Raw genomic sequence first — 12280 nt, forward strand, 5'->3', positions numbered from 1 at the left:
TTTAAGATTTTCATTTTATAGTATTCACTTCTTTAACTGCTTGTTTCCTGCCAAGTCTAAAAAAAGAAAGGCTTTTCCCTCCCTTCTTGCTGCAATAAAGGCAAGAGTTTACACAAAATTACTTCTATATTTAAAGACTCCTGATGTAAATCTCTGATGGCTTTAAATAGTCAGAGCTGGTAGACACTGCAAGTAAGTATTGCAGTGAAAGATCCTGAGCTGCTGGGGGAAGCTGACAACTGCTGCAAGGGCAGGGCAGGCTGATGGGTGCCCCGGGGACACGGACAGGGGTACAGCCCCCCGGGACCTGAGTGGGTGCTGCCCCTCCCCAGAGCCTCTGCAAGATTTTGTAGATTGCTGTGATTTCTTCTCAGGTGTATGCTGCCCACCTGCGAAGGGGCTGTTCCCCCCAAAGGCTCCAGCAGCACTGTGGGGTTGGGAAATCTCTCCCAGTGAGACTGCAGTGGTTGCCAGACTGCCAGTAAACAACAAAAAAACCCCTTTTTGGTTCCTAATCACCTAAATTTAATATCATTCACTTTGTATCTATTACACTCTGAATCTACTGGAAAGAATGAAACCCTCTTAGGTTTTAATTTTATTATTAGAGACTAAAGAAATCAACATACTCTTAGGCATTTGATGGACTAGTGATCTTTATCACACTCATTTGTCAGCACTTTTTAATTGATGTTGAGGGACGTAGTTCAAAGAAAGCGAACAGTGGGAAAGTTAGATATCATCTGAGGGGATCTGTTTTGGAGAGGATCAAAAGTAGCAAGCAAATGCCTGTGGTATTGCCTGTTGGCCAACAGGTTCTGCCACTGCTGTTCTGCCATTACTGCATTTAAAGTACAAATAGCTTTTGAACTGCTGAAGAACTGTGTAACTAGTTTGTGCATCTTAGAGAAAATCATTTGGGATACTTCTGCATTTTTGCACTCCAAGTTGACTGGTTTTAGCACATACCTTCAGAGGGCACAGGGAAGGGCAGGAAGACTGGCCAAACAGCAGACTTACAGAAAATCAAATTAGTCTTAAAATTTGACAGGCTGCAAACTCTATCAAAAGAAAAAGCCGCTGTGGCACAGCCCTGCCATAGCAAATCCACAGGCAGTGAGGGGTTTATTTCTGCTTTTGTCTGCACTCAGTTGCAGTGCTGCAGTGTGGGTTTTGCTGGGCCAGCCCTGGTGTACGTGACTACAAGGGTCTAACAGAGTGTTGGGGAAACAACAACCCAGAGAAAACTCTGGTTTCTTGATAGCTATACTAGGGCAAAAGTGAAAGGTACTCATAAGAAAAAGTAAATTTGTATGCCTGTGGGACATTTGAATTTAAAACTGGATGTGGTTGGGATTTGCGTCTGATGGCTGATAGACTGCTAGGAACCGCTCAGTCCTTGGCACAACCTGGCCTAAGGACCAGGACCATGTAACTGCATGGACTGTGCTTCCTAGGTTTTCCTGACTATCAAAAGTCTCTTTCTTTCTTTCTAAATAAACATACTTAGAAGATGTCAAAGTGAGTGCCAGCACTGTAAGTTCTGAATCTCCTGCTTCTTGCTTTTCTTAAGTTATAATGAAAAGGATGATGAAATGAGGAACAATTACTGTGAGAGGAAGTCTAAAATCTATAGTAAGAGTAGTTCAGATAAAAATGCCAGAGTCCAAAGGCTTCTAACAATGTGTAGGTTTTTAATGTTCAAAAAGCAGTAGTGCATTTATGGCCTTGATAGCATCTGAGATCTGAAAAACCCTCCCTAGCCTTTATATGGATTTTCTTTAGCCTTCTAAATCTCAGTGATATGAATCAATCATATGTGAGCACCTCTGTAAAAGTCTCACGTCCTTTCCACTGAGTTTCACCCATCATTCCCTTTTTCAATCAATAGAACAAAAGCCAACTTCAATTATCATTCATAATTGGTATAAAAAAACAAGTTTGAGGTTTGAAAAAAAAACTTTTGATCATTTCTTCTTAACCCAACACCTGTCATCCCACCCCACCTCAACATATCTGCTTTTTGACCAGGTTTGGTAATAAGAGGGTCCTGGTGAACATGAGTCCTCATGGGGTTTCTGACACTGCTGGAGACAGGACTAGCCTTGCCTTTCATCATGTCATAACCAACAACCTCATAAGGATGTGCATGATCAGAAACCATTTGAGGTTTACAGAGTTGCATGTGTTGAATGATGAAGGAAAACCTGGAGTAGTCACCTGAGCTGGTCTCCAGAGGCACCATCAGCTCTTGGTCAGAGAAGGCGGTCTCTTCAGCTCTGTTTCATGCTTCTCTGTTCTCTTCCAGCTCTTTCCAGTTGTACAGAGTTGCTCAAGGCTTCATTACACCAGACCCCAGGGAATACCTAACCTGATCTTTATTGCATGTATAGACCACCTGCCTGGGAAGTTTCATGGACCCCACTACTGGTAAGACCAATGTTTAAAAAGGTCTGTGGAATTTCAAGGGTGTTTGGACTTGATGGATGGACTCTTGGGATTTTCATGACTCCTTCTGGCACCGCAAGCATCAGCAAGCATGGGTTTGAGTGATTGGAGCCCAGTCCTGTACCCCAGGAGCCAGCGTGTCTGTGGACCTGGCTGCTTAGAATGGGGAAGGGACAGAAAAGGAGGTGACATGAGTAAGGACTGTATGTGGCTGTAATGCCAGGAGCTTTAGGTGAAAATTGAAGCAAACCTTGGATTTTTCTGCCTGTTAAAATTAAGGCTAGCTGTCTCCTTTACTTGTTTTCACTAGGCCAGCTGGCCAATGTGCAGAATAGCCACACAAATTGCCATCATCCCAGACAACCCCTTGATCTACTCACTGCCTGGTCTTACAGTGAAGAAAGGTTTTACCCTGCTTGGTTGTACAGTGAAACTGTAGTTCTGTCCTCTATATCACAGTCGCTGCAGGGCACAATGCTCCTCAAGGTGACAGAGCCGGGGGTGACATGGCATCCCAGACTGCCATGCCCTGGCCTGGCTGTGCTGCAATGAGAATAAGCAACCACAGGAGAAGGATGGAAAATTACCTGCCAAGTCATTTGGTTTCCGTACGAGTGGTTCCCTCCCTGTTCACTCAGCTGCAGAAGTTTTCTCTAAACACGTATTCCTGCAGCTTGCAGCCAATTCCACTTGCTTTCTCTCCTACAATTTCTCCTGTCCTTGAATTTGATTGAACCAAGCTGTAACCAGTGTGGTACTCAGGGCTTGGAGAATATGGTTGCATGAGCTGTGCTCTGAAAAATTAAAAGAGTTGACCCATTGCTCTCCTCACCGTTCACCTCCAACCCCAAACACGCAGCAAGGCCTGGGCTTGAGCTGGGTAGTTGCTGAATTTTTATTATCTTAGGCAATTTTACTCTGCAGATTGATTTCTGTGAAACATCTCAGGGTATTTGCTAACACAAACGCTCCTCCAGTGGTACAGGCTGTTTGTTTACATCGATAGGAGGAAAAGAGCCTTTATTACTGAAACTTTGCCTTCTTCCCTCAAGCTTCTCCCCAGGGGCCAGCACACAGGCAATATTGATACCTGCTTTTTTAATTTAGGACCAATTTTCTCTATAGATGAAAGTGACAATGCATAAATAATACACCACTTTGCTGCATGGATTGTTTGTTCCAGACCTCATTGGCATGCACAGCGCACAGGCAAAAGCTTCTCTGGATGGGTATTGTCAGATAACTTGCCAGGTTGTTCCCTAGAGAAAATCACTGGGAACACAGAGCTGGAGTTTGTAAAGTCTTTTTATTTTATCCTTTCAATGTTCTCTGTGCTGGTACAGCAAAGTTCAAGCTGAATCAGCACTCCCATTAAAAATCCTTATTTTCAGGAATTTATAAGCTGCCTCCGAAAAGAAAGAGAGCAGGACACGACTGTGCAAGAGCAGAGCTCCTGGGATGAAGTCGCTCACGCTAGATTTTTAAAAAGCACACAAACGCGGAATGAGAAATGCTGTTTGTATGAAGCAAACGATGGTGTTGGGGGGCAGCGGGGCTGCGGAAGGTGGGCACTGGGGAGGTCATGCTGCCCAACGCAGTCTGGCTATGCGTACGGGTGCCCTCCTGCCTGCGCCCCATAGCCCTTCGCCTCTCAGGGGACTTCTGGGCTCCAAGGGGACACACATGCCTGGGCGGCTTGTTTGCTGTGGAGTTTAGCCTGGTGCATGGTATATTCTGCTTAAATAGATTATGAAAGACCCAATTGTCCCATTAATTGCAAAACTCTCAAGAACTTTGTTATGAGCAGACCTTAAATGTGCAGTTTAGAGCCTTAATCACTTGATGTGCCATATGCCATTCCCCAAATCTAATACTATGAGCAAAACTTACACCTAAGTGCTATGTGATGAACTCAATTTACAACTGATACCAAATAATATTAAATTATTTCTTACTGTCTTACTGCTGGGAAATATCTTCTGCATTTTTTCCATGGTAGTATGTTATGAAATCTTCTGAAATGAGGAGTGAAAGGGATTTGATTTAGAAATACTGAATAATAAACTCTGACCTGCTCTTACTCTGGGAGCAGTCTGGGTGTTTTCTGGAAAAATGTGGAATGGCAACCAACACCTCTGCCTCTGCCCATCTCACAGACTCATGGTTTGCAAAATGGCTGTATATTAAATCCACATTAGGTTTACAGTTCATAGCAGTGCCTCACTGGCTACGTAATGCACGGAGACATTCTCAACATCCGAATTCAGGAATGGCCCATGATTTTGGAAGCTAATGTAAGTATAGAGGATTTTCCTCAGCATGGTGTTTGGTGTTATTTGTTTCAGATTAGCAGAGTCTACCTCTTCTCTCAGCATCTAGAGATGACAAGGGAACATGCTACTGACTGGATTAAGTTTTTTTTTTTTTTTTTAATGTTTATTATTAAATTTTGCAAAAATGCAGGCAGTGAAATATAGGCCTGAGAAGCTTAGTCAAAGCAAGCCTATTACCCAGAGGAAATTACAGCAATCTAGCATGTATTAGTGGGGAAAAAAAGAAAAATAAAATTCATTTTGTTAAATGAGACTTCTTTGGGTTGTCTGGTGGAATTGTTCTTTTCATTACAAAGTAAATGCCAGGCTAAGCTGCAACAATAATATAAGTATGGTAATAAGATAATGAATGCTGATGGACAGCTGACATAAATTTAGCCGCATGATCCAGCTGGTCTTATAAGAGTAAAATGTCCTAGTTAATGGGCAGGAAAGGCTTGGAAAAAGGAACATGTAAAGCGTATTGAGTGAGGCATAGAAGCCAAGTTACTTTTGGACCTACTTTGCTCTGCACGGTGTCCATCAAGAAGCCGCAGCCCTGTGCCGTCAACCTCGGGTGAGGAGGCTGCAAGGCTGAAGATGACGGGTGGGTTTGAGCTCTTCACTTCTGCAGCTTGACTGGAGGAACCTGGTTTGATTTCAGTAGCAAAAAGTGCTAACACACAGAGCTTGTTTTCTGATGAATACACATGGGAGGGCTCAGAGGAACTGCTCTGTGGGGAGAACAGGAGTATTGGCTGCATTTTATTTTATTTTATTTTTAGGCCCACAAATTCTGTGTCTGAGTTAGACGGCCAGGTTTTTAGGCTCCCTCTATAGTCAGCAGAAACAGACAGATAAGCTGCCTCTATGGACAACTGTTCCAGCTGCTCCTGCCTTTCCTCATCCTCCTTGTCTCAGAGCCCCTAAACAGATTAGCAAGAGGAAATTAAATCATTCCCCAGAGCTGGCCAGGTTTTCCTATCCACCCCAGATCTCTTTGGCAGGCAACTGAAGCCCTTGTAGGAACAGTGGGAGATGTTAGTCGGAGAGTTAACACATCAAACCTGGTACCGTCTGTCACACACAACTCCAAACAAACAAAAAAGTATTTCTGAATTAGGTTACATCAACAGCTTTGCTCCTGCCCATAGCTAAACACACCTTCCTTGCTGTATGCTGAAAAGGCTCATGTAATCTCTACTTTTATTGATTTAAGCAAGCTTCCCTCTTCAAAAAGTGCCTAAAAAACTGGCTGGGCTGTTATGGTGGGCTCATCAAGGTAAGGTCACAAATTAGCCACTAATACCAGAAATATAGAACTGTATTTTTTTTTTTTTTAGTTTCTATAAACCTTCAGCTGAGGAGCAGTTCCCCAGAGGAACTGCCAGTGTCACAGATACTCTCACACCAACAACACTGTGTGACCAAAAATCTCGCATGGGTGTGGGGACACCTTATACAAATAATGCACACACCAAGGGGACTTGGAATAGCTGAAAGGAATAGCTGTATTTTGGGTATAATTGAGGAGCTGTGTGTTAGCCCCACAGCAACACCATAGAGTACCTGGAATTCTGCCGGGTATGGGGGGGCTGAGCCCTCGTGTCCTACACAGAGCAGCCTGATTCAGCTACCAGAGGCAGCTGCTTGTTTTCTCCAGGCTGACTTCACTCAAGAGCATTGCTCGTTGTGAAGTTATTTGTGTCCTTTTACAGGCTTGGAGCAAACCCCAAGATTTCTGCGTGTCACCCATGGCTCCAGCCCCCACCAGCAGCATCCCCTGGCCTGCTTGGGGCCATGCAGGGTCCCAGCCTGCCTGTGGTCCTGCCTGGTGCAGGGGTGCCTGTGGTGGCAATGGGAACGGGACTAGAGCTTCAATGCGAAAGTATCATTCGTTGTTCTGTAGTTGTTAAATCTAGCGAAAGAACTGATTAAATCCAGGGTGGGAAGGTGTCCATATGGTTGATCACTGCAGAAGGGTGGCAGCTGAGGGACTGGGGGTCACTCCTTTCCTCAAGCTCTTTGATCAAGATGTCCCTGTCACAAACACAGATATTTTTCACAACATGAGCGTGTGTATTGATCAGTGAGCACATATGTGACCAAGTATCCCAGGAGCCATACCTTATGCTTACTCCTCCTGCCCTGGCTCCTCCTTGCAGTGGTGGCTGGGGACCTGCCGAGGCCGAAGGCTGAGCTGTGTTCAGCCAGAGGTGTGACCAGCCCCTCACTGGCGGCAGCTGCCTGACACCCCAAGCCACAGAGCCGAGCTCTGGTGGGTCACTCGTCTCAGCCCAGCACCAGGGTAAAGCCCCGCGTGTCGGCAGGTGCTCCGGGGACCAGCTGGATGGGGCTGATGGGCGGGACATGGGTGCAATGGTGCTCCAAAATGGCTTTGGGCAAGATCCCTCACATGAGATGGAGGGGTGGGCTTGAAAAATTGCTTGAGATGTGCGTCCAGCCCTGGCACGTCTCTTAAATAAGAACCATCATTTTTGCTGGGATAATCCATCATACTTGAAACGTTCTGAAAGGCTGTATCTTTCCCCCTAACCATCTTTATCATTTTAATTTAAAAGCTTTTTAAAATTATCACCCAAATAAATGATAAGTAGTAACAGGGTAAACTGCTCTGAGCTCTCCATTAGTACAAACAATGCAAAGCAACTGTGCTCTATTTACAGAAAATTAATGGACGTAAAAAAGATGAACTGCATGTCATTCCAGTGATCGTAAGTTGTTTTTCATGCAAGGATGTTTGCAGCTTTATACATTAAATTCTGGGACAAAAGAAACATCTCTACAATATTAATAGTTATAATATATGACTGTATGTGACGGGAATAGAAATAACATTTATTTTATTTAATGAAGAGTAATGAAGTTGTTCTGATCTTTCCATTACAGTTTCAATAAGTTTTTCTACTCAGGAAGACCCTACTTTTTGAAAGCTATTTCTTCATTTTTAAACTTCTGAAATGCCAGCAGAACAGTGAAATGCAAAGGCAATACTGTATGTTGTCAGAACATTTCCACTTCCTCTGGGATATTGATGCATTTCAGGGGTTTTGTTTTGATTTTGATTAAAAGAAAACAAAGTCAGGCTATTATAGAAAATTTGTTTTTCTGTCATGCTGCTTTATTTATAGATAAGCATGGCAGATACTCTTTAGTGGGCTTATCTGCAGTTGGATGGGAAAAGGAGGTCTCTTCACTGAACCTGATCAGGGCAGTTTAAAATAAAGGACACAGTGTTGAGGGATGGAGAGAGGGAAAGGGGTGATCACTGAAATCCAGTCATAAAATCATAGAACCATGGAATAATTTCACTTGGAAGAGACTCTCAGGACCAACGAGTCCAACCATAACCTAATTCTAGCACTGAACCATGTCCCTAAGAACCTCATCTATGTTGGCTTTTAAATACCTCCAGGGATGGTGACTCCTCCACTTCTCTGGGCAGCCTGTTGCAATGCCTGACAACCCTTTCTGGGAAGAATTTTTTCCTAATATCCAATCTGAACCTCCCCTGGTGCAACTTGAGGCTGTTTCCTCTTGTCCTATCACTTGCTCCTTGGGAGAAGAGACCAACCCCCTCCATGCTACAACCTCCTTTCAGGTAGTTGCAAACAGCGATAAGGTCTCCTCATAGCTCCTGTTCTCGAGGCTGAACTCCCCGGGTCCCTCAGCTGCTCCTCACAAGGCTTGTGCTCCAGGCCCCTCACCAGCTTCGTCGCCTCTTCTGCACTCGCTCCAGCACCTCAGTGTCCTTCTTATGATGATGGGTTCAAAACTGACCACAGGATTCAAGGTGCACCCTCACCAGTGCTGAGTACAGTGGCACAATCTCTTCCCTAGTCCTGCTGCTTCCACACTTGCAGACTTTATGCCAAGTTTGGGTGTCTTCCCTGCAAATATGCTCTAATCCTATAATTTTCAGTCCTTTACAGTCTGCAGACCCCTATTATTTATTTATTTTTCCTAGGGAAATGTGGACCCCTGTCTGGATACCTTAAATCCACCAACTATGGGTTTGCTTTTTTACCTACATTTTCCTGCTTACTCTGAAGTAGCCTGCAAACTCGTTGGGATTTATCAGCCACCACTTATAATGTCTACTTCAAAGACAAGTTGCTGGCTCAATACAGGAATTACTGGAGGGGAAAAGGATGGCTTGTGTCAGGAATTAAGTCAGACCAGGTTATTTTAATGTTTCCTCTAGCTTTGACGTTAGAAAATGTGAGTATTGGCAGTGCACATACCTTTCCTGAATGATGCTACACTTGACTTTTCAATGATAAAATAGAAAGGAGAATCAAACTAGTTCAAGCTCAGCACTTCAATAGTTTTCCTTTTAAACTCTGACAGCACTTATTAGAAACACAACAGGATTTCTGGAAGACCTGCTCCACCGACTGTGAACTTCTTAAGTAGCAAAGGTTGATTTTCTCAGTTTTTTTTGGTACTTCTGTGCTTTCACGTGTGGTTGGAGAATGGCAGCATTCTCATGCAGAGGTCACCAGTGGCTCCAGGGTGCAGTGGGACTGGGACAGTGGGGCAGAGAGGGCAGAACACAGCACACGACCCCAGGGGAGGGCACTGAGGGACCTCTTGGCTGTACCCCGAATCCACTCCCCCTGGTCATAGAATGGTACCTGTTTCACCTTGCTGGATGCTTCCAGCAGAGACCCAGCCCCGCAGGAGCACTGAGTTTCCCTTGCCAGTGCCAGCCAGAGGTGGCTGGATACTGCTCACCTGGCCAGGCTCAACACTGCAAGTGGCAATTCGAGAAGGGGCTGTAGCCCATGAACCCCCCTGCCGCACTGTATTTCCCAGCTGTATTTCTCTGTTTGCCGCTATTGCCCGCCTTCTCCTCCTTCCCTGCCCCATCAGGCACAGGTGTAGAGGTCTCTGCTGGCTCTTCCCATCACGATTTATAAAAAAAGAAATCTGCTTTGCAGTGGAGGCAATTCAAGGCATGGCAGAAGCCGTCAGGAGCGAGATTTGGCACTCGGGGGAGTGGGGCCCCATCTGTGGCTCCTGCCAGCGCGGCTGCTCCCAGGAGCTGGGCTCAGGGCCGGGCTGTGAGCACAGAGCGGGGATGAACAGGAAAAAACACCCAGGGAAATTATTTACATGACTTTGATTTCTGCACAATTCTTGCCCTAAAAAGGGCACAGCTGTCACTCCATTTGTCAACTCAGCAAGTAATTATGTAAAGAAAAACATCATTGTACTTTTGACTTTGATGCTTGTTGTACCGGCCAGAGACCGATAGATGGACCACTTGGATTAGTGAAGTAATTGCATGGTGTGAATGCGCAAAGCTGGAAGGTCTCCTCTGGGTTCAGCTAAGCTTGTTATTTTTTTCCCTAATAATAGAGTGAGAATTGAGAAAGAGAGAAAATTAGCAGAAGAAAAAGCAGCTCCTCTTTGTTGAATAGACAGTTTAATTTATTCCTGAGCACAATGTACCTGAAGAATGATAAGAAACAACTTTGATATCATGCTAAATAAAGAAAAAAGAGGTTACATAACCTAATTTTCTCTGGGTCTTACAACAGCTTCTATTTTATCAGCTTTCATTTAACAGAAGCAAAATTATTAAGGTGAGAAAAGTAGGACTACCTGGAATACTATGAGATTTCTTAAATAGAAAGTGTCTGTATTTGTGAGCAAGTCACTGCATGGCAATTCAGGAGGGCTGACATTGGGTGTGTGGCACTGAGGGCTGGGTCCCCTTGTCTCCGGGTCCCCAGGCTGGAGCTCACTGGCAGAGTGAGCGGCTCCACGTGCGGGTCCTGGAACCAGTGCTGGGCTGGTCGGGGTCCTTGGACATGGACATGCCCATGTCTGGGAAGTGGGGCAACCAGGGAAGGAGAAACTTCCACGTGTACCTCAGCCATGATGAGTACGAGGTCAATGCTCCCAAACATTGCAACTGCCCCCAAGATTTCAGGGGCAGCTGATTAAAACATATTTAAGCAGTTTACTCTGTGTGAGAGCACAAGCGCCCTGTAGTTAATAATTTCTTCCCATTCCACCCTCTTGTTCCCCAAGAACAAAAATAAGTAGAAAAGTAAACAAAAGGTGAATTGGCTGGCATTTGTGGGCAAAACCCAGTGCCCCTGCGGGGCTGGGTCTCTGCTGAAAGCATCCAGCAAGGTGAAACAGGTACTATTCTATGACCAGCAGGGAGTAGGATTCCGGGTATGGCCAAGAGGTCCCTCAGTGCCCTCCCCTGGGGCTGTGTGCTGAGAGTTCTGCCCTCCCTGTCCCGCTGTCCCTGTCCCACTGCACCCCGGAGCCACTGGTGACCTCTGCATGAGAATGATGCAGTTCTCCAACTACACATGAAAGCACAGAAGTACAAAAAAACCTGATATATTTCCAGATTTCGATTCCGCTTGAATTAGAAATGAACCAACCACAAAACTGCAACAAGAGGTAGTGATGACAACTACTCACCTCCCTTCCCAGTAACGTCTGTTGTTCACATGCAGGAACACTGAGGCCATTAGTCTGTCACCAGCTGAACGTGGCTTCAGCCTTTTTGCTTTTGAGGATGTTTTAAAATCAGCCTGGAAGGAACAGTGGATATGAGTGTTTAGATGTAAAATTCCTCATTAAAAAAAAGCAGTAATAGGTAATTTGGACTTGACAGTGCTAGATTAATGGCTGGACTTGGCCTTTGAGGTTTTTCCAACCAAATTGATTGTATAATTCTAATTTTATTATTTTTTTTGTCTCCTGTTGCATTGCAAAGCGGGGGATGTTGTACACATAGAAAAGACAAAAACTCCCTACCTGTGAAGAGGCTTCTTTGCAGTAGTTTTACTTTTGATGAGTAAAACTAACATTAATCCAAAGAGGAGCATGATTAGCTGGTGAGGTGAGGGAGGATTGCATTAGTGCAGAAATTCAGCCTGCAAAGCCGCCACAGGTTATGCTGCAGCAACATCTTTTAGACTTGATGTCTCTGGGAGGCTTAAGCTGCCACAACAAAAAGGGGCAAGTCCCATCCTCTTCAACTGAGGAGCCTGTTCAGCTGTCACACACAGCTTGTCCTACTTTTATACCCTTAGGCTGAGTTTAAAGGCTTCTGGTAATGGGCAGGCCTGATGCCAGGAGTGGCTGGGAACTGGCTCACTCTCCTCCCGATGGTGATGCCCCTCTGCCAGCCACTGGTCCCCAGGCAAAAATAACTCTCCTAACAGTCTGACATGGAACTAAACCTCTTACTTTAAACATGTTGTAACTGTGTTGCTGGAAGTGGGTTTGTGTATGCAAATTGTACATCAGTAAACAGTGACAAATGTGGCCTGATTCCTTGAGCATTAGGCATTAACGTTGGTATCTTTTGTGTGCTGGAAACACAAAACAGGAATGGAAAAATAAATTAGCCAGCTTATTTTGCTAGGACTTATGATTTTTTACAAAAGAAAGAAACTCCCTGGTTGTGCAGCAAGTTGAAGATGTTGGCTGTATAGAAGTACTAGGCGCTTTTGGCTGGTTCC

The 12280-nt window shown here is 44.8% G+C and overlaps 2 long non-coding RNA genes across 16 annotated transcripts in view; one reads left to right on the forward strand and one right to left on the reverse strand.

Moving 5' to 3' along the window:
- The window catches only part of LOC110359630 (uncharacterized), a 35467-nt gene extending 29139 nt beyond the window's left edge, over nt 1–6328 (forward strand). For 8 of the 15 annotated variants that reach the window (XR_010466174.1, XR_010466173.1, XR_010466176.1 and 5 more), the window contains one exon: nt 2309–5212. This is a non-coding gene — a long non-coding RNA (uncharacterized LOC110359630). Of the gene's footprint in view, nt 1–2308 lie in introns of all 15 variants that reach the window. The other 7 variants (XR_010466183.1, XR_010466177.1, XR_010466182.1 and 4 more) reach the window with 4 other exon arrangements.
- A 12-nt stretch (nt 6329–6340) lies between these two features.
- Nucleotides 6341–11791, reverse strand: LOC110359628 (uncharacterized). Its single transcript, XR_010466187.1, has 3 exons — nt 11571–11791; nt 11232–11344; nt 6341–6800 (listed from the first exon to the last, which is right to left on the reverse strand). It is a non-coding gene; the product is annotated as an uncharacterized LOC110359628 (long non-coding RNA).
- Nucleotides 11792–12280: the final 489 nt, after the last annotated feature.

This window comes from Columba livia, chromosome 14, assembly GCF_036013475.1.
Source record: "Columba livia isolate bColLiv1 breed racing homer chromosome 14, bColLiv1.pat.W.v2, whole genome shotgun sequence".
Taxonomy (NCBI): domain Eukaryota; kingdom Metazoa; phylum Chordata; class Aves; order Columbiformes; family Columbidae; genus Columba; species Columba livia.